At 43.3% G+C, this 21,052-nt stretch overlaps 1 long non-coding RNA gene and 1 pseudogene across 1 annotated transcript; one reads left to right on the top strand and one right to left on the bottom strand.

Annotated features, from left to right (window-relative positions):
• Positions 1-7,527: 7,527 nt before the first annotated feature.
• LOC116759828 lies at positions 7,528-10,988 on the top strand. The gene is made up of 3 exons (XR_004351552.1): positions 7,528-7,647; positions 7,757-7,909; positions 10,765-10,988. It is a non-coding gene; the product is annotated as an uncharacterized LOC116759828 (long non-coding RNA).
• Positions 10,989-14,126: 3,138 nt separating this feature from the next.
• LOC116759953 lies at positions 14,127-14,244 on the bottom strand (annotated as a pseudogene).
• Positions 14,245-21,052: the final 6,808 nt, after the last annotated feature.

Below are 21,052 nucleotides of genomic sequence, written 5' to 3'. Positions count from 1 at the left end.
CCTGTGCCCCCTGCAGTAGGAGTGTGGAGTTTTAACCACTGGACAACCAGGGAAGTCCTGTCCATGTAATTCTTGATGGTTGTGTTTCAGTAAGTAATTTTTGTCCTTGTCCTCCTTTTCTTCTTTTTTTATTTTCAGCAAAGTGTGTAGCCTCTTAGAACTCTGGTGTGTAGTTTCAGTGTTCATTTAGGGATGAAAACAAACAACGGAAAAAAAAAAGAATTAAAGAAAGCAAAAGAAATGTAGTAGCTTCTGGAATCTGGTGAATTATATATTTCACAAGCAAGTCTTGTGAAAAGGAATCATTTGACTCATGCAAGCTGAAAAGGACAGAGGTAGAGCAGATTCACTCATTTAAATCTTAACACAGGGTTCCCATGAAGTCACCCCGATCCACTTCTTGCTCTGCTGCTTCTGGGTCTGTTCCATTCTGAGACCGCCTTTCCCAGTGTGCTTTTAAATGGCTGCCAACAGCCACCTTCTTCTTTTTCCTCCTCCCTCTCCTGCTTTTCCTCAAGTAAACTTTATTTTGACATAATTACAGATTTATAGAAGCGTTACGAGAATAGCATAAAGGATTTCTGTGTGCCCGTCTGTAAAGGAAAACTCACTTCCTTTGTTGTGTCCTTCACTCTTCCACTCACACACTCCACCTCTGACACCAAGTGTGTGGTAGTTTTTACCACACGTTAAGCAATTCTGCAACACCAGTTGGGTGTCCTATAATTTAACTCAGTTCTGACACTGCCTGGAGATACCGCCGGATCCCACAGGTTAAGGGCTCGGTCCTATAAGACTGCGCCCCCTTCCTCCCCACCCTCGCCTTTTCAGATGCCAAGAGAAACTCCAGGTTGTCACCTGTGCTTCTGACCAACTGGCTATAAATTGGAGGTTCTCACAACCCCTTCCTCAAGTTCAATTACCTTGCTAGAGTGACTCACAGAGCTCAGAGAAATATTTATTTCCATTGACCAGTTTATTATAAAGAATACAAATTTACAGCCAGATGAAGAGGTATATAGGGCAAGATCTGGAAGGGTCCTGAGGAGAGGAGTTTCTGTCCCCGTGGAACTGGGGTGCACCACCTCCCAGTGTGTGGAAGCTTTCACCAACTAGGAAGCTGATCAAATCTTGTTCAGGACTTTTTATAGAGCTTAATCTCCATCCTCCCCACGTTCCCAGAGGTTGGTGAGTATGGCTGAAACTTCCAGCCTTCTAATCACTTTGCCTTTCTGGCGACCAGCTCCATCCAGAGGTTATCTTGGGGCCCACCCTAAGTCACCTCATTAGCATAAACTCGGGTGTACATGAGAGGGGCTCCTTATGAATGATCAGACCCTCCTATCCCTCAGGGAATGGCAAGGGTTTTAGGAGCTCAGAGCCAGGAACTATGACAAAGACCAAATGTATTTCTCATTATACCACATCCCTTAACCAGGTTCCCTAGTTAACTTTTTACCCCATTTGTTTTATCATTCTTTTTCTTGTCCCTTACTTTATACATATACTATCTGCGTGTGTATGTGTATAATGTAATTTTTTGGAACCATGGGCAATGAGTTGCAGATGTGATGACTATCTCTCAATACGTCAGTGTGTAGTATCTAAAAACAAAACTATCAACCACAGTATAGTTATGAAAACACAGTGATTAAAAACAAGATATTAAACTTGATATAATAACTCAGATTTCACTAATTGTTCCAATAACACCTTTTATAGGGGGAAAAATATCGCAGGTTTTGAGTTGCGTTCTATTGTCAGTCTCTTTAGCTATTGCTGAATTCTCCTCCATAAGGTTGTAACATTTTGCATTCCCCCCCGGAATGTATTACAGGAGTAGCTCTATTCTTATTCACATCCAATGAGAAAAAATAGGTCCAGGTCACCCACCAATAAACTCAATTTCTTGGAACTGAATCTTTTATGCCCTGATTGGTCTGATTTGATTCATGTGTTCTTCTCTGAACCAATTACTGTTGTCAGGAGACATAGGCTTGCTGATCAGCTTACCCTGGGTCACATACTTCTTTCCAGGAGCCAGAGTGGATTCAGGTTCACCTGAAGCATGTGGGCTCAGAGTGTGGAGTAAGGGGTGGTTCCCCAATGCAAAATCAGGGAACAATTACTACAGAGTAGAGCTGGGTAAAAACAACAGCAACAACTATCCAATACACTCTCCCCTTAACAGATATCCAACCTACACATACGCACCAAAACAACAAATGTCTACTGAGCTTGGCAAAAGAAAAACAGATATATCAAAACTAGAGCATAGGTAGACTCCAACCTCATTTTTCATTTTCATGCAGTAAATATTTTAATGTCTCTTCTTTTGTTCATAGCACAGAGATATTTTGATCTAGGTACTGCCTCTGTTTAATTTTATTTTGTTTTTCAATTTAATCAATCACAACAGCTCTAGGTAGCAGGAGGAAACGGCATATCGTGTGGTCAGGCCACTCAAGAGGGCTGTCCTCTTGCTCTCTGTACATGCCCTGCCTGACCAGGGCCCGCTTCACCTACACCTACTCATATAACTGACCTTCCTACTTGCCCCCGCTCCAGCTGGTGATTGTTCTTATCGAAGGGGCTGTGAGGGGCGTGCCTCTCTGCTGGTTTCCCTGGTAACCAGTGAGCCCATCTGATGTCAATTCCCCTATAACTGGGAATATCCCCTTCCCCAGGGAGTAAAGCCTGCCGCCGAGTCCTGCCCACTGGGTACATAGAGGGGTGTCACTCCAGGACCTTGCTCCAGATGTGTAAGCTCCCCATCCATTAAACCATTGATGTCTCTGTTGCTTACCTGGGACTCTTTCTTTGGTCTTTTTTTTTTTGGCCACTATGGCGTGGCTTGCTGGATCTTAGTTCCCCGACCAGGGATTAAACCCGGGCCCCCAGCAGTGTAAGTGTGGGGTTCTAACCACTGAACTACCAGGGAAGTCCCTCTTCCTTCAGTCTTAATGCTGGGCAAGTGCACGCCTTGCAGGCATGTGGGGTGCAGCCCAATACATATTCATCCTACTTTTGAAAAGTATGTCTTAAAAAAATAAAAGTATGCACTTGAAATCATTTTACAAAGTGTTAACTCAAGCAAAAACTTAAACCCAGGGTTTTTTTGTTCCAAGCCACAGGACTTCTGAAATTGTGATCTTTTTAAAATAACTTAGGTGCTACTTTCCTCTCAGTTTCTCACAAAAAGAAAATCTTAAGAAGTTTCATTGTTAGAATGTTTATATTTTTGTTTTTTTTCTTCTTTTTTTTTCTAGAATGTTTATTTTTTCCTGCCTTTTCAAATGACAGAATTTTCATCTTTCATAGAAATCGGAGGGCTCACCGTGTAGGGTGATGATTTGTTGCTATCCCATGTTTCTTCTCAAGCTCATTTTTCTTCGGGTTATAAAGCTTCTGAATGGTCAGTTGCTGTCACAACAGATCTTCAGTCTTGTTTCCGTGCTCTCAGTCCTGTCTCTGGGCAGTTTCTTTTTTTAAATTTATTTATCCATTTAGTTATATTTTTTTGGCTGCATTGGGTCTTTGTTGCTGCACGCAGGCTTTCTCTAGTTGTGGCCAGCGGGGGCTACTCTGTTGTGGTGTGTGGGTTTCTCTCATTGCGGTGGCTTCTCTTGTTGTGGAGCACGGGCTCTAGGCGCACAGGCTTCAGTAGTTGTGGCTCATGGGCTCTAGACCTCAGGCTCAGTAGTTGTGGCACACGGGCTTAGTTGCTCTGTGGCATGTGGGATCTTCCTGGACCAGGGCTCGAACCTGTGTCCCCTGCATTAGCAGGTGGATTCTTAACCACTGCAACACCAGGGAAGTCCTCGTGGGCAGTTTCTTGAAGCCCAGTAACGTTAGCTCTGTCAGATGTGTCTGTACCAGGACAAACTGATTTCTTGTTTTAGGTCCAAAGAGTATTTGGAAAAGTATTTTCTGAACCTAATTGTTTAGTGTACTTTCAAGCACACACATTTTATTCCCCTAGTCACTGAACCTCAAAAAGTCCTACTATTCCTTGATATAGGAATGTACTCCTTTTTATTTTCTGTAGTAAACTTTTCACATTCCACTAAGTAGAGACCAGAAATGCCTTAAAAAAAAAAAAAGAATTGCATTGAAATGTCTCTCTCCATTTTTAATCAACAACTAGACTAATAATAAACAAAGGAAACCCTGCCTGCATCGTCATGTAGGTTTAAAGGAGGAAAATGCAGGAAAGTGTTTTTGGAAAGTATTGAAGGATGCAGGGAAGAGGAAAGAGCCCTCAGAGATAGAGGCAGGACATCCGGGTCCTAATCTAACTGTGTGACCACAGCCAAGTTGCTTGTACTTTCTGGGAGTTAGACTATGATATCCAAGAAAAAACTTTCAGAATTTAATACAAAAGTTATAATTCTCCCCAAAGTGACAGTGACAGTCTTCATGAGAGAACCACCCTAAGTTTGTAATCTCACAATTCAGATTTTCCAGATAGAAGTCATTTGTATAAATTTCCCTAATGTAATGATAAAACCTGTCCTTTCTATCTATTTATTTATTTTTTGTTTGTTTTCCTATACTTCTATTTATTTGAGTGGGGAAGGGAAGAGGGCATATTCCTAGTGAACATGCTGTCTTCACCCAGCACAAGGTAAACATGAGGCAATCTGTTTAAAAGACAAGCTACAGGGGCTTCCCTGGTGGCACCGTGGTTAAGAATCCGCCTGCCAATGCAGGGGACACGGGTTCGAGCCCTGGTCCGGGAAAATCCCACATGCCGCAGAGCAACTAAGCCCGTGCGCCACAACTGCTGAGCCTGTGCTCTAGAGCCCACAGGCCACAACTACTGAGCCCGCGTGCCTAGAGCCTGTGCTCCGGAACAAGAGAAACCACTGCACTGAGAAGCCTGTGCACCACAACGAAGAGTAGCCCCCGCTCGCCGCAACTAGAGAAAAGCCCGTGCAGCAGTGAAAACCCAATGCAGCCAAAAATAAAAAAAAAACAAAACAATAAAACCCCAAAAAACGACAGAAGACACCATGCCCTTACAAAAGGAGGAAAAGGCAGATGAGTTATTCCTTTACAAACACTGTTCTGACTTCTAATTGGGAGGGCATGGGAAGATCACTTGAGGCTCTTGAGTGATGCTGGCTACTTCTCCAGAAAATTCCTTACCCTAAAGCAAACAGCAATTATGTCTTGAAACCCATTTTTTTTTGCCTACATTCTACATCTGTCAAATTGGATTAAAATGTGGAAGAATTTTGAAATAGAAACAGAATGGGACAAAGTAGTCTCTAAAACCTCTTTAAAAAACAAGTGGTCAAAATTAATTTCTAGAATTCCAGTCAGCAACTCTGGACGTTCTTATTACAAACTAGAGGAGTTGTTTTGATAAATGGCCTCCATGTCTGAAAGCTTTGCCTCCAGTTCTTCTAATTAAAAAAAATTCTAAAGTGTATGTTCATTATTTTTAAGGCAAACAGTATCTCCAGTTTCCTCTGTTACTATCACTTAGTCTAGAGACTACACTTAGTTACACATGACCCCATGTCCCTCCAAATATAAAAGTAAAATAATTTAACTACCAGGAAATGTCTTAGGAGGGATTCTTATTAGAGAATATTTATTCATTCATTTAAATGTTAATTAAGAGCATTCTGGGCATGTAGTAATGAACCAAAATAAAGACTCTGATCTCATGAAGCTGGATTCTGATGAGGAGAGACCCATAATTTAAAAATACATAACATCTACAAAAAATAAGGGCTGCAAAGAAAAACAAAGCATCTTAAGGATGCAGAACAGGTCGGGAGGCATCTGTTTCATTTAGGTAGGGTGGTCCAGGAAGACCTCTCTGATAAGGTGAGATCTGAGCAGAGACTTAAATAAAGTGAAAGCATGAAACATGAGGTTACCTAGAGCAGGAGTTGGCAAACTTTTTCTGTAAGGGGCCACAGACATGGTTTTTGGCTTTGCAGGCCACACAGTTTCTGTTGCAACTATTTCAGCTTTGCCCTTGGGGCAAGAAAGCAGCCATAGACAATATAAATGAATGGGTGAGGCTGTGTTCCACCAATCCCTTATCTATGGACAGTGAAATTTGCATTTCATGTACTTTTCATGTGTCACAAAACATTATTTTTCTTTTGATTTTTTTCTAACCCTTTTAAAATGTAAAAAACATTCTTAGCTCAGAGGCTGTACAAATATAGAATGTGGGCTATGTTTGTTGACCTCTGATCTCTGATTCCTGAGCTCAAGTACACACATTCCAGGAGAGGGAACAGTTAGACCCTGAGGCGGGAGCAGCAGTATGACTTGCTGATAGAAAGCAAAGGAAATGTGTCAGCTTCTAACTTTTCTTCCTGACCACAACTTGTTCTATTTCGAACTCCCCATAGAAGACAGACACCACATTTCAGAGGAGTGAATGAATCTGGAAAAATTTCTTAGAGGAAGTAGATTTTGAACTGGTTTGGCTTTGAAAAACAAACAAGGTTCCAACAGATGGGCCTGGACATGGAGAGAGAAAGTGTTCTAGTTAGAGGAGTAACCTAAATAAAGGCCTGAAAGTGTAACAGGGAAGAACCTTTGTATTCTATTACAAGTTAATCATCAAAGGGATGTTGCCTATAAGCTTAAATTACACATAATGACCCATCTCTGGGACCCCTGCCTCCCAGGTAATGAGCATTAAGCTGAAATACCTTTGTTTAGCTACAGGAAACATCCTGACCATGCAAACCTATGAATGATTGCAGGAAGGAAGAAATTAACATATCCCTTCTGGAGGCTGTTGGGAAGCAGGAAATGTTTGACTTTACCCCCTCCCCTCTGAGTAAAAAAGAAGCCTGAATTCTAACTTGGACAAGATGGTTCTTTGGGACACAAGTCTACCATCTTCTCTGTCCACTGGCTTTCCTAATAAAGTTGCTATTCCTGCCCCAACACCTCGTCTCTCAATTTATTGGCCTTTTGTGCCGAGAGAAGTGTGAGCTTGGACTCAGTGAGGAAATTGTGCCGAGAGAAGTGTGAGCTTGGACTCAGTGAGGAAAGTAGCAAAGTAACAGGTGAGTTATAGGCCCTTGTGATCCTACTCCAAGTACTGTTTGTTTGTGTTGCATATCCTTATATCTTGACATGGAAGCCTGTAAATCAGGGGTCCCCAACCCCCAGGCCGTGGACTGGTACTGGTCCATAGTAGTACTTCCATGTTAGGAGCCGGGCCGCGCAGCGGGAGGTGAGTGGTGAACGAGTAAGTGAAGCTTCATCTGCCTCTGCCCATCACTCCCCATCACTCACATTATCTCCTGAACCATCCCCACCCCCCCACTCTCCAGCTGTCCGGTGCCAAAAATGTTGGGGACCGCTGCTGTAAATGGCAGTTCTCAAATTCTAGCCTGCATCAGAAGCCTGGGGGAGCTTATTAAAACCAAGTGTCAGATCCCACCCCCAGGGGTTCTGATTAGGTAGGTCTAGGGCTGAGCCTGAAGATGTGCTTTCCTGGTAAGTTCCCAGGTGATGCTGACGCTGCTGGTCCTAGGACCCCACTTGGAAAACCACGGCCCTACAGGGGTGTCTGCTACAGAGGAAGGATGGGGTCTAGAAGTCTTCTACTGAGCTGACCTTCAGAAAGGGGTAGTACCTGAGAATAGTGCCAAGCCCATGGTAGGTTTTCTTGTGCATGAACTCCCTTCCTCTCCTGGCTTCTTTCCTGCAACTATCCAGAAGGGCTTAAAATTTGTAAACATGCTTCATGTGATACTTCTGCTTCCAGATTTTAAAACAAGTCATAGACACGTTTTGCCATCAGCAACAAACAAAGCAATAACATGGAATGGCACGCAGCCCACAACACACTCAGGGAATCCTAGGGTGTCACCGAAGAGAGACAAAGGAAATTGGAGACCTTTTGGAACTGACTCTCACAGTGAGTTTGTGTGTCTTTCTCACAAATTAAATCCTCCAGCAGCTAAGAATATCGTACTGAAGCTCCTGTTTACACATACTATTGATTCTTTCGTCCAGCCACATCTAGGTGAAACTGAGTAGCACATACTTCTTTGAAATAATTCACTTGCATCAACTTTCCAATGATTAGCAAAAAATCCGGAAGGAATACAATTGGAACGTCAGTATGCTCTGAAAGAAACATGTTTTTAAAAATAGAAAATACCAAAAATAAAAATTCTCCTTTGTACTCCAAAATTAAACAGTGAAAAGTGAGGTAAACACAAACACACACACATACATTTGGAAGCGGCACTGCAAAAACATTCAAGTTAAAATTGAACTAAAATCTAATTAAGAATATAGAGCAGAAACTCGAAGCTTGAATGATCAAAATAACTTCTGTCTGCTGACCAGCCCTTCTAAGGGATAAGGCCCTGTCTACAGATTCTGTGGCCTAACTGGCTAAGGCTTGTATCACCTGGCCCTGTGCCCACACCCCCTGCTGTGGTTTACTGGGCACTTGGTCCAAGGATGGCCTATCTCAGGCTCCCCATGCACCTCCCCAAGCATGGCCAGGCTTGGACCCCTGAGCTGAGCCAATCAGATTGCTCGTCCAGGGGTTGGCAATTTGTAAATCAAGGGAGTAAACCGAGGCAGGCTGGGTCAATGGAGGATGAGAACTAAGTAAGGGCTCACTGTGGACCGTGGAGTTGAGGGTCTGAAGGAGCCCGGTTGTAAAGAGAGGAGGACAGATTCACAAGAAAGAAGCGGAGAGTCCATGGGGCTGCTAAGGGAAAAAGGGACAGACTTGTTCTGGACGGTTCTCAAGTCCCAGTGCACATGTATCCTTAGAATCGACTCCCTTTTTCTTGAAATAAGTAACTCATGTGGGTTTCTTTAAAGGGACCTGATGCAAACAGCAGCTGTGTTTCTAATTGCTACCATTGTTTTTAGTTAGGAAAGCAAAGCATTTATTTTAAAGCAATCCAGCTTATATACTGGGGGAAAAATGGTTTAGAAGCAGGCATGGATCTAGGTTTGGTGAGGCCTGAAGCTTATACAGATTGGGTGGCCAGCTTTAAAAAAAAATAGGAATGCCAAATTACCCATAAAAAATAGGTACAGGACCCTAGAAGGGGCCTGTGCGCATGAGGAGACGTAAAGCCAAGCTTCATTAACTTCACCGTATATTCAACTCTGTTTAGAAGTGAGAACCTGATCCTCAGGGGCAATGTGACCTTGGATACTTCTTTCTCCAGCAATAACCAAGTTTAATTTAAGTAAAAAGTGCCCCACAAAGACATTATACTATCCTCATGCCTTACTTGTGTGTTTTCAAGCTGTAGCTAATGAACCATTCGTGGGCATGAACAGCATTTGTTATAGGATGAAATAGAAAAGAATAGAGGAGAAAACCAGGTGTATCACATGATAGATGAGTAACTGCCATCTTGTGAGACTTTTGCTCCAGTTTTACAAATAGATATGCCAATGGGTCTCATACTGTTTGGTCTCAGGATCTCTTCACGCCCTTAAGATATAGAGAGGGCGTCAAAAAGTTGTTTATGTGGGATATTTCTATTGACGTTTACTGTATTAGAAATTAAAACTGAGAATTCAAAATTTTATTTTAAAATTAATGATTGATTTGTTTATTTATTTACTTATTTCTGTGTAAATAAATGTTGCGATCACCCCAAGGAGGCAGAGTGAACCCAACCACTGAGTATCTAAGTGGTGACCACTACCAAGGGTCTCTCTTCTCCTGCTTTGATTCGCTAACTGGTTCTGTTTCCTGCTGGCAGGCATGCATTCTGAGCTGCTGCCTGCTGGCTGGCCAGCGTGCTCTTTGAGCTGTGTTGCTGCCTGCTAGGGAGCTTACACCCTGAGTTGGCTGCTTTATGCTGCATCTGCTGGGTCCGCCCAAGCCTCTGTTACACATGTAATCAACCTAAGTTGAAAGTTTTGATAATTGATGTTTAAGGCCTGGAGAATGTCATTGAGGCCCTCTTTCAAGTAGCCCTGGGTTATTTGTCTCACAACCTTTGCCAGATGCTACCATGCTGGAAGAGGTCACCCCTCTCCAGACCTCATGGCTACTTGGGGAGCCTTGGGGTCGATACAGTGAATAGCAATGGGAGTTTGAATGGTTTACAGACATCATTGCCATCCCTATACGTGATGGAGCTCTCTGGAGAGCTGCTGCTTTTTATCCCTTTATGGGGTCATCCGTAACTAAGGACAGGACACAGTGTCAGCACAATTAGCTGGACTTCAGGCAGTCATCTTAGCCCTGATCCCTAGCCAACAAATGTTTACAGATGCATGGGTTGTTCATTGCCAATAGTCAGCCATCTGGTCCAGCCAAGTGGCAGCAACAATTCCTTATCCAAGGTTGCATCCTTATGGGTCAAACACTCTAGGAATCTCTTGCTTCACAGATACCCAAAATATAAACCAAGGTCACCCATATCTCTGCACCTACGAAAGCAACAATATGAGGGCTCACCAAGACCCTTCTTATCTCCTTTGCAGTTCTAAATATTATTGATAGCAACCAACGCACACGTTTCACTTTGCAAAATACAGAACACTGGGCTCTTAAGGCATTCAACAGAACTTTCACCTCCCTAACCAGCCTACAGGCTTCATAGAACACCATAATGGTTTGTTTCTTACAAGTTCAAATTCAATTAAATGAAACATGGCCACATTTCAGACATCAGTCCAATATCAAGGGTGAATTTTAATAAGGAGTCCGACCCCGTTGTTGCTATTTGAGTGTTGACACCTTCCAGCCTCTGTGCCTAACCTGGCCCTCTCGCCCCACAGCTGAAGCCAGTGACAAAGCTCAAGGAGCTGCCTCCCTTTGTGCCAAGGAAAAGTTCAGCCCACGCACGATCTGGTCCGCGTGAGGGAGCCCTCACTTCAGCCCCACCCCAGTTGCTTCTCCCTGCTTTCTTCAGCTGTTTTTGGAAGAAGACTCCAGTCGCTTCTCCCTGCTTTCTTCAGCTGTTTTTGGACCTTCTTTGGAGCCTGCCCTGCTCTTCCCAGAAAGCCTGATTATGTGAGTAATAGCATTCTTCATACCCTCTTAGTGTGTGTGGTGTGTTAGTCTCAAAACCGGAGTCAAAGTTTGCTTGTGGGATCCACATACTTCCATGGGATGACCAGAGCAATACCAATAATAAACCCACTTCATGTTAGGTAAAACAATAACACTTTAAAACAATAATAGGGCTTCCCTGGTGGCGCAGTGGTTGGGAGTCCGCCTGCCGATGCAGGGGACGTGGGTTCGTGCCCTGGTCTGGGGGGATTCCGCGTGCTGTGGAGCGGCTGGGCCCGTGGGCCATGGCCACTGAGCCTGCGCATCCGGAGCCTGTGCTCCGCAACGGGAGAGGCCATAGCAGTTAGAGGCCTGAGTACCGCAAAAAAAAAAGAAAAAAAAATAATAAATTTATTTATTTATTTTTGGCCGCATTGGGTCTTCGTTGCTGCGCGCGGGCTTTCTCTAGTTGCGGCGAGCAGGGCTACTCTTTGTTGCAGTGCACAGTCTTCTCATTGCGGTGGCTTCTCTTGTTGTGGAGCACAGGCTCTAGGCACGTGGGCTTCAGTAGTTGTGTTTCACGGGCTTAGTTGCTCCACGGCATGTGGGATCTTTCCGGACCAGGGCTCGAACCTGTGTCCCCTGCATTGGCAGGCAGATTCTTAACCACTGCGCCACCAGAGAAGTCCCAACACATTTTTAAAAATAAAAAATAATGATCTTCTTCAAAATAGGGAAGCATTTAGTGAGAAGAATGTGGGGTTTTTTTACATTAAAAATGTTTTATTAAGGCCTCGCCTAATAGAAGACAGTTTGATTCTCACCTTCTTTTTCATTAGTCTGTTGCAAGGTGTTGTTCTGGTTAAAGTGTTTGAAGAAAATTCATCCTCACTGTTATGTAGTTAGCAAGGGGAAGAAAATTTTGTTTTTAGATGATTATTAGATAATTGTGACTATTGTGTGATACTACCCCCAATGCTTGACAAGTGGTGGTTTCCTAAGTTGCAATGTGTAATCTAAAACCATATCAATGAACTTTTCCTACTCGGCTACATTAAGATCCATCTTTTGCACTTTTTTTTTTTCATCTTGCACTTTGAATAGATATTTTACCCATGCTTGGTTTTTTAACATCATGGATTGATAATTTGGGAAATATTGATTAACTGAGTTATGCAAGTCTTATAAAAGTTAACACACTTCATTATGTAATATAGAAAAAATTACCTTTGGAATATGACTATAGATCTTATTAGAAAAGTCTTACAATGTTGGGAACCTGTCAAGCTCATGGTGGTAGGCACAAGTTTTCCAAAATTTCACTTGTCACTTGAAGGCTTAAATTTTATCTTGGGCAACAAACGCTGTCAGTTGTCTTCACTTTATTCAGTTTTGAGGAAATACCTGCCAAATACTCAAATGTGAATAACTCTAGTTTGGGCAGGTGTTCTTTGAAGTATAAATGGTATTTCATGAAAAATGCAACTCGTTCAGTTTGCAAGTCAAGGGCTTTTCGTGGACAACTTCAGGATGCAACAAAAGTGCTTTATGCCTGTTTATGTCAGACACAAGATATTAAGATGCGTATGCAAGGATCAAGATTTGATAAAATTAATGACTTTTTACTGCTTGATCAAGAACATTCTTAATGATACTGGCTTTTTTTTTTTTTTTTTTTTTTTTTTTTTTGGCGCTATGCGGGCCTCTCACTGCTGTGGCCTCTCCCGTTGCGGAGCACAGGCTCCGGACGCGCAGGCTCAGCAGCCATGGGTCACGGGCCAGCCACTCCGCGGCATGTGGGATCTTCCCGGACTGGGGCACGAACCCGCGTCCCCTGCATCGGCAGGCGGACTCTCAACCACTGCGCCACCAGGGAAGCCCAGATACTGGCTTTTTAAAAAAAGTACATGGAGATAAAGAATGCAGTAGCTGCTGCTGGTTTGGTGCCACTCCCTTGATTGGTATTGAGGCACCAGCAATTTTAAGAGACTAGGAATATGGAGTCAAGTGTTCTGTTCTGGCCCCTATGCTACCCAGCATAGAAATTTCCATGTAGCAGAGGCTCAGTAAGTATTTTTTAGGTGATTGATGCACTGTGTGACCTTGGGAAATCACTTAGCTTCCCTGGGTTTCAATTGACTATAAACTGAGGTGAACCTGGTGATCCTTAAGACTGAGAAACAACGATGATTCCTCGTTGTTTCGCTTAAAGTAAAAACTCACCTTTTAGGTCTGCCTGTCACTATCTCATTCCTTCGCTAACTTAAAAAGAGAGCTTTCATTCCTTTCTAGATTCAAGTAAACAGTAGGAGTTTTATTTATTTTTTCCCAACCTTCCTAGAAATAGAAAATCCTTTGTAGGTACACTGTGTCCTACATTTGGAAACATACAAGTGGATACAGGTGGTCAAACCCTAAAGGCTGCTCCCCTATAAATGTGCATTTCTGTAAGGGAGCAGAGCACATCGATAATCTGATGGGTTAGTTCACCTGTGGAGAATAGTATCTTCTCATCTTTTAAATTGGTGCTAGATGATTGGCAACATCCATTAAAATCCTTATAAAAGACCCCGACTTATTTGGAGGTAGGTGAAGAGAATGAATCCAAATCAAATGAAAAACCAAGAGGTGAACAATTTTTTAAAAAATTTATTCGGGAGTTCCCTGACGGTCCAGTGGTTAGGGCTTGGCTCTATCACTGCCGTGGCCTAGGTTCAATCCCTGGTCGTGGAACTAAGATCCCGCAAGCTGCGTGGCATAGCCCCCTCCAAAATTTTTTTTTATTGAAGTATAGTTGATTTATAATGTTGTGTTAATTTCTGCTGTACAGCAAAGTGATTCAGTTATATACATATATATATGTATATATATATTCTTTTTCATATTCTTTTCCATTATGGTTTATCACAGGAGATTGAATATAGTTCCTTGTGCTATACAGTAGGACCTTGTTGTTTATCCATTCCATATATAATAGTTTGCATCTGCTAATTCCAAACTCCCAATCCTTCCCTCCCTCCCCCCCCCCCCCCCCCGCCCCGTTGGCAACCACAAGTCTGTTCTCTATGTCTGTGAGTCTGTTTCTGTTTCGTAGGAAAGTTCATCTGTGTCATATTTTAGATTCCATATATGTGATACATGATATTTGAAAAACATGGAACCCTTCACGAATTTGCATGTCATCCTTGTGCAGGGGCCATGCCAATCTTGTCTGTATCTTGTCTGTACCATTCCGATTTTAGTATATGTGCTGCCGAAGCGAGCACAGGACTGGGTTGAAGTGTGTCCCCCTCCTCCCCTCCAATTCATGTCTATCCGTGACCTATGAATGTGAACTTGTTTGGAAATAGGATCTTTGCAGATGTAATTAAGTTAAGATGAGAACATGTTGGATTGGGATAGGCCATCTTATAACGAGAGGGAGACAGAGACACAGACACAGAGAGAAGAAGGTCATGAGACCGTGGGGGCAGAGACTGGAGTAATGGAACTTCAAGCTGAGGAAACCCAAGGGTGGCCAGTAACCCCTGGAAGCTAGAAGAAGCAAGGAGACATTCTCCCCTACAGGTTTCAGAGGGAGCATGGTCCTGCCAACACCTTGATTTTAGACTTCTGGCCTCCAGAACTGGGTGAGAATAGTTACTCTAAGCTACCTCACTTATGGTGCTTTGTTACAGCAACACTAGGAAACTAATACAGCATGTTAAAAATCATCCATTTGAGAAAAGTCAATGTCATTAACTCTAATTAGTTCTTAGACATCTCTAGGTCTGAGATTTAGGTGGAAATATTGCCTTATGCCTGTGACCTTTAAAGATATGAGTCTTTAAAAGATAACAGTGAAAACTCATCGAGTTTCCATGTCAGGAGACCTTATAGGTATAACCTTGGTTTTTCTGACCCTGGTCACTGGTTCCAGCTCCCTGGAAAGACCCATTTCCCTCCACACATTTTTAGAAGCCCCCAGTGCAGGGCCCTGACTGGGTGATGCAAGGGGTACAGGGCAAGTGCTTCCCTAAATGCTGTGCCCCAGGGTTTGCCCTTACTGTACTTCTAGCCCCACCCCAGAGTGCTCACAAGTGTGCATATGAACAAAAAGTCATTGTCAAAACCACACCAAAGACACCCTGGATGAGACTTCCCCAGTGGGCAGTTAGAATCTGCATTTCATGAAACTTTCCAGGTGACTCTGAGGCTGACCTAGGTTCCCTGGCTCTATTTGTTCCAAGTTTTAGGCCTCTTTTTTTTTTTTTTTTTTTTGGCCATGCCAAGGGGTTTGCGGGATCTTAGTTCCCTGACCAGGGATTGAACCCAGGGCCTCAGCAGTGAAAGCACCCAGTCCTAACCACTGGATCTCCAGGGTCACAATGAGGCCCAGAAATATGATTCAAAATATGTTTTGCCTTATACTTGCCATATTCACATGGGTTTAAAGTGCAAATGTTCCAAGGAAAGATAACACATTGTCGTGCAGCAGGGGAGCCTGGGGGACCTAGGGCAAAGAAGAGGTTGGAAATGAAGAACAAATGAAAGAAAGACTGTATAAGCTCAATAACAAAAAAACAAACAACCCAATCCAAAAATGGGCAGAAGACCTAAATAGACATTTCTCCAAAGAAGACATACAGATGGCCAACAAACACATGAAAGAATGCTCAACATCATTAATCATTAGAGAAACGCAAATCAAAACTACAATGAGATATCATCTCACACCAGTTAGAATGGCCATCATCAAAAAATCTAGAAACAATAAATGCTGGAGAGGGTGTGGAGAAAAGAGAACCCTCTTGCACTGTTGGTGGGAATGTAAATTGGTACAGCCACTATGGAGAACAGTATGGAGGTTCCTTAAAAAACTACAAATAGAAATACCATATGACCCAGCAATCCCACTACTGGGCATATACCCTGAGAAAACCATAATTCAAAAAGAGTCATGTACCAAAATGTTCATTGCAGCACTATTTACAATAACCAGGACATGGAAACAACCTAAGTGTCCATCATCGGATGAATGGATAAAGAAGATGTGGCACATATATACAATGGAATATTACTCAGCCATAAAAAGAAACGAAATTGAGTTATTTGTAGTGAGGTGGATGAACCTAGAGTCTGTCATACAGAGTGAAGTAAGTCAGAAAGAGAAAAACAAATACCATATGCTAACACATATATATGGAATCTAAGAAAAAAAAAAAGGTCATGAAGAACCTAGGGGTAAGACAGGAATAAAAACACAGACCTACTAGAGAATGGACTTGAGGATATAGGGCAGGGGAAGGGTAAGCTGTGACGAAGTGAGAGAGTGGTATGGACGTATATACACTACCAAACGTAAGGTAGATAGCTAGTGGGAAGCAGCCGCATAGCATAGGGAGGGCAGCTCAGTGCTTTGTGACCACCTAGAGGGGTGGGATAGGGAGGATGGGAGGGAGGGAGATGCAAGAGGGAAGAGACATGGGAACATATGTATATGTATAACTGATTCACTTTGTTATAAAGCAGAAACTAACACACCATTGTAAAGCAATTATACTCCAATAAAGATGTGAAAAAAAAAGACTGTATAGTAATGAAGGTACAAAGAATTAAGGAGATTTCATTTGCATGAAATATCCAGAATAGGCAAATCCATAGAGACTAAAAGTAGATCAGTAGTTGCCAGGGGTTGGGGAGGCCAGGGAATGTGGAGTAAGTGTTTGATGCGTACAGAGCTTCCTTTTGGGGAGATGAAAAAGTTCTGGAATCTTCAGTAGGTGAGTGGATAGGTACAGTGTGGTACATCAGACAATGGAATATTATTCAGCACTGAAAGGAAATGAGGTATGAAGCCATGAAAAGAAATGGAGGAAACTTAAGTGCATATGACTAGGTGAAATAAACCAATCTGAGAAGGCTACGTACTATATGATTCCAGCTGTAAGACACCCTGGAAAAGGCAAAACTGTGGAGCAGTTACTAGTAGTTAGTGAGAAGGGAGAGATTGACTACGTGGGAGCACAGAGGGTTTTTAGGGCAGTGAAAATACTCTGTATGATACTACAATGAGGGATGCATGTCATCACACATTTGTCCAAACCCATAGAATGTACAACACCAACGGTGGACCCTAATGTTTATATGGACTAAGGTGACTCAAATGCCTTGGTAGCCTATCTAAGTAAACCAAAACCTAGCCACTCAAATCCCAGAAAATAAAATTTAAGAACAAACAGTCAGGACTTCCCTGGCAATCCAGTGGTTGAGACTCCACGCTTCCAATGCAGGGGGTGTGGGTTTGATCCCTGGTCGGGGAGCTAAGATCCCACGTGCCACGTGCCAAAAAGCAAAAAAACAAAAAAACAAACAGTCAGCTTGTTTTCCCCCCCAAAAGCAACTGCTCAAGCTATAGCCAATCAAATAATTTCTTCGCTTTCTTTCCAAGTCTCCTCCTATAAAAGCCTTTCTACTAGCTCCTGTAGGTGGAGTGCTTCTAACAGCTTTTGGTTTGGTACTGCCCAATTCAAACTGATGTTTGCCCAGATAAACTCTTCAAAGGTGTAATGCGCCTTCGCCTTCGTTTATTAGTTTATCTTTTAACAATCACTGTGTGCTGGGTGTGCACACAGTTGGGAAGAACAGCTTTAGGACACCCTCCAGCTCCAGGATGCTGTGATGAAAGTGACCAGACAGTCAACAGAAGACTCAGAGGAAGTCTCAGGTTGTTAATTAGGTTTTCTGAATCCATGAACACTTTCTCTGCCAGCCTACCGAAATGTGGCTCTTTTTTTTTTTTGCACCTTGGTTTTATTCACTCTACAATTTATTTCAGAGGTATTTTCATATCAGCACATTCTTAATGATGCATTACAGTCAGATTTGCTATAAAAGAGCACGAATTTGTGCCAATACAATTGATACGTTAGGGAACTATCTGAGGATAATGGGAATTTTACATTTGCTTATGCATGATTTCTTCTGCAAGAAACGCTAACTGAACACAGAAAACCACACACTGCTGAAATGAAGCCATGGAAGGAAACTTCACACAGGTACACAACTCCAACATCCTCCACGGACCAAGTTTACTGCTGTGTTATGAGCTACACCCTGGCAGATGTGGCCCTTTTAAAGAAAAGACTCCACCTACGGAAGGTGGAGTCCACCCCGCCCGCCCCGATCTGATTTCACTTCTTCAAACTAAATGCCTGAACCTCTTTTTTCTGGAGAGCTCATTCGAGAACACTGGAACAGTAAAATCACAAGTAGCTGAGACATTTGAAGAGGCATTCAAACTTCTTAAATGCAAGAGAATCATATTTCCTTCTGACATTAAAAGGATTCTGAACTCATACGTGGGAGGATCAGATTAGCGCCATCGGAGGAAAAGTGACAAAACTATGTGGCCAGGAGGGGGCGCCTGGCGTGCGTGCACCTGGGAGCCTGGCAACGGAGAAGCAGCTTTCTGGAAAAGTGAATCCCGTGAGCCATGACCTTCCAGAGAAGGGAGGTTCCTCCAGCATTGCTGGCAGCAAGGAGACTGAGGGAGTGCGGGGTTTGGGGTGGGAGGGATCTTACTGGCCCAACAGCAAACCAGAAAAATGAAGAATGACTTTTTTTTTTTTCATCTCCCACTCACTCTTCAAATAAGTTGGAGGTTCTTAAACTCCTTGGGGTGGCCAAGAATCACCCAAGATGTTTTGAAATTGTAAATGTAATGATGGACCCCAACCCAAGATTCAGATCTATGAAGTTCACATTAAAAGAAGCATCCCAGGGGATCCTGATGTAGGTGTGGTCCTTAGGTCACAGCCATAATTATTTTAGGAGAAACAAGCACATTTCACAACTTCAGGTTTGTGATGCGCATAGAATAGGATAGTTATACAAGTAGTTGTAGAAGTCCCAGTAGGGGACTATAGATAGAGAGGGAAGCCTAGGAAACTTTGGGAGACCACTTTAAGTTAATGATGGCTCAAGAAAGCTATTGGAACAAAGCAGGCTTGCTTAACTATAAAGCCATAAATAAAAGCAAGAGATATGCCCCAGGACATTAGGTGGAAGAAAAATGTCCCCACCCTTCTACTGATTTGAATAAGTGCTATGATAATCCTAGTTTGACTTCATAGGGTCAGACACTCTCCTGCCTGATATGAAGGAGGAACTCATGATGTAAGCCTTACATCTACTGGACTAAGGCCGTCTTTTCCCCTCCCCCTTTCCTTTGACCATAAAATTGTAGCCCGCTTAATCCTCAAGGCAGAGCTCCCTCGCCTGCCCGCTTGCATCTCTTACAAGCATCCTAAGTTAAGAAATCTACTTTCCTATCACTTTGCCTCTCGCTGAATTCCTTCTGCGCCAAGACGCAAAGAACCTGAGCCTCAGTAAGTCCAGACGTCAGGTTAGAGTCCCAAGCAGGGCTTTGGCCCGGTTCAAATCCTGGCCACGTAGGTTGAAGTCCCAATCTGGGTTTTGGCCAGGTTTGAGCCTCGACTGCGTGGGTTCGAGTCCCAATCTGAGTTTTACACGGATTCAGCTTGGGCATGATAACTGACATTGAATTTCACCTCTCAGTTTACAAAGGGCTTTTATATCACAGGTCTTGTTTGGGACTCAAAATGACCCCTTTCTCTTTTTTTCGGTCATGCTGTGCAGCTTGTGGGATTTATTAGTTCCCCAAGCCCTCGGCAGTGAGAGCACGAAGTCCTAACCACTGGACAGCCAGGATATTCCCCAGAATGACCGTTTTATTGAGGTAGAAACTGAGGAGTCTTACAAGCCAGCCCACAAGCCCAGTTCCCACTTCCGAATCCCATGTCCTCAGCCCCAGGCAGCCTCACTGGGGGCCCCATCAAAGAGAGACCATGACTGGGTTACCTCAGTGCTTCTCAAAACATGAGAATATAATCAATAAACTCCAAGGATATACTATACACTGGGAATATAGCCAATATTTTCTAATAACTATAAATGGAGTATAACCTTTAAAAATTGTGAATCACTATGTTGTACACCTGAAATTTGTATACTATTGTATAATTATACCTCAATGAAAAGCAAATAAACCAAAAAACACCATGAGAACCAGAGCACCTGGGAACTTGTATAGAGTACAGTTTTGGGGTCTCTACCCCAGACCTATGGGCTCTGGAGTGGGCCCCAGGCATCTGTGTTTTAACAGGCCTCCCCAGGTGATGCTAAAACTTGAGAACCACTGGGTTACCTCAACCAGACCCTAAAACCTAATGGCATCCTCAGTGGCAAAAATTGCAGAGGGTGGAGGGGTGGGAAGGGTGAGCTGGCGCCAGCCTGTTTCTCAACCTTGCCCTCTAGTCAAGGGGAAACCAGTGCCTTGGGGCAAGCCTATTCTTTCTGCTTCTCAGAATTCTCGGAATGGGCACACGAGATTTCTACCCTTCTTCCCAGGAAGTTTATCTGATAGTGGATCAGCTTTTTCAGAGCCTGCCTGATTCTAGGCCCACTCTCACCTCCCACAGGCCATCTGGATGCTCTGAACTTCAGCCCCAGACCCTGCTTGGGGCCTGGCACAAGCTGCCCCTAAGGGGAAGGTCTGAAAGGAACACCAGCCCCACCCTCCCGAGACTGCGTCATCCATGGCTTCATCTGCCTGCCTGGGTCCTCCTGCTGGCTCACACACACTTGTAATTCTGGTTGTTTGGCTCTTTTTTTTTTTTTTTATGTATTTTTTTTATACAGCAGGTTCTTATTAGTTATCCATTTTATACATATTAGTGTATATATGTCAATCCCCATTTCCCAATTCATCACACTGGTTGTATGGCTCTTGAAAACTGAGAACTCCCTGCTCCCACAGGGAGATATCTGGTACCTTGTCTTGTCTGCAGAGCCTGGCTCCAAGAGCTCCTTTGTGATAGCTTTCCTGGTAACTGCACCCCTCCCTGCCCCCCCCTGGCTTTCCAGGAAAAGTGAGCCAGCTCTTCCTCTGGGCTCCCATGACCCCTTGGGCTTACCTCATAGTGTTTACCTCACTGCACCATAAGTCTAGTGACTTGCCTGAAATCCTCTTTGGATTCCCAGTATCTGCGTCCGTTCCTGGACCAAAGTAGC

This window comes from Phocoena sinus, chromosome 9 (assembly GCF_008692025.1).
Source record: "Phocoena sinus isolate mPhoSin1 chromosome 9, mPhoSin1.pri, whole genome shotgun sequence".
Taxonomy (NCBI): Eukaryota; Metazoa; Chordata; class Mammalia; order Artiodactyla; family Phocoenidae; genus Phocoena; species Phocoena sinus.
Note: the sequence above shows the minus strand (reverse complement) of the source record. Positions and strands in the feature narration are given on the sequence as shown.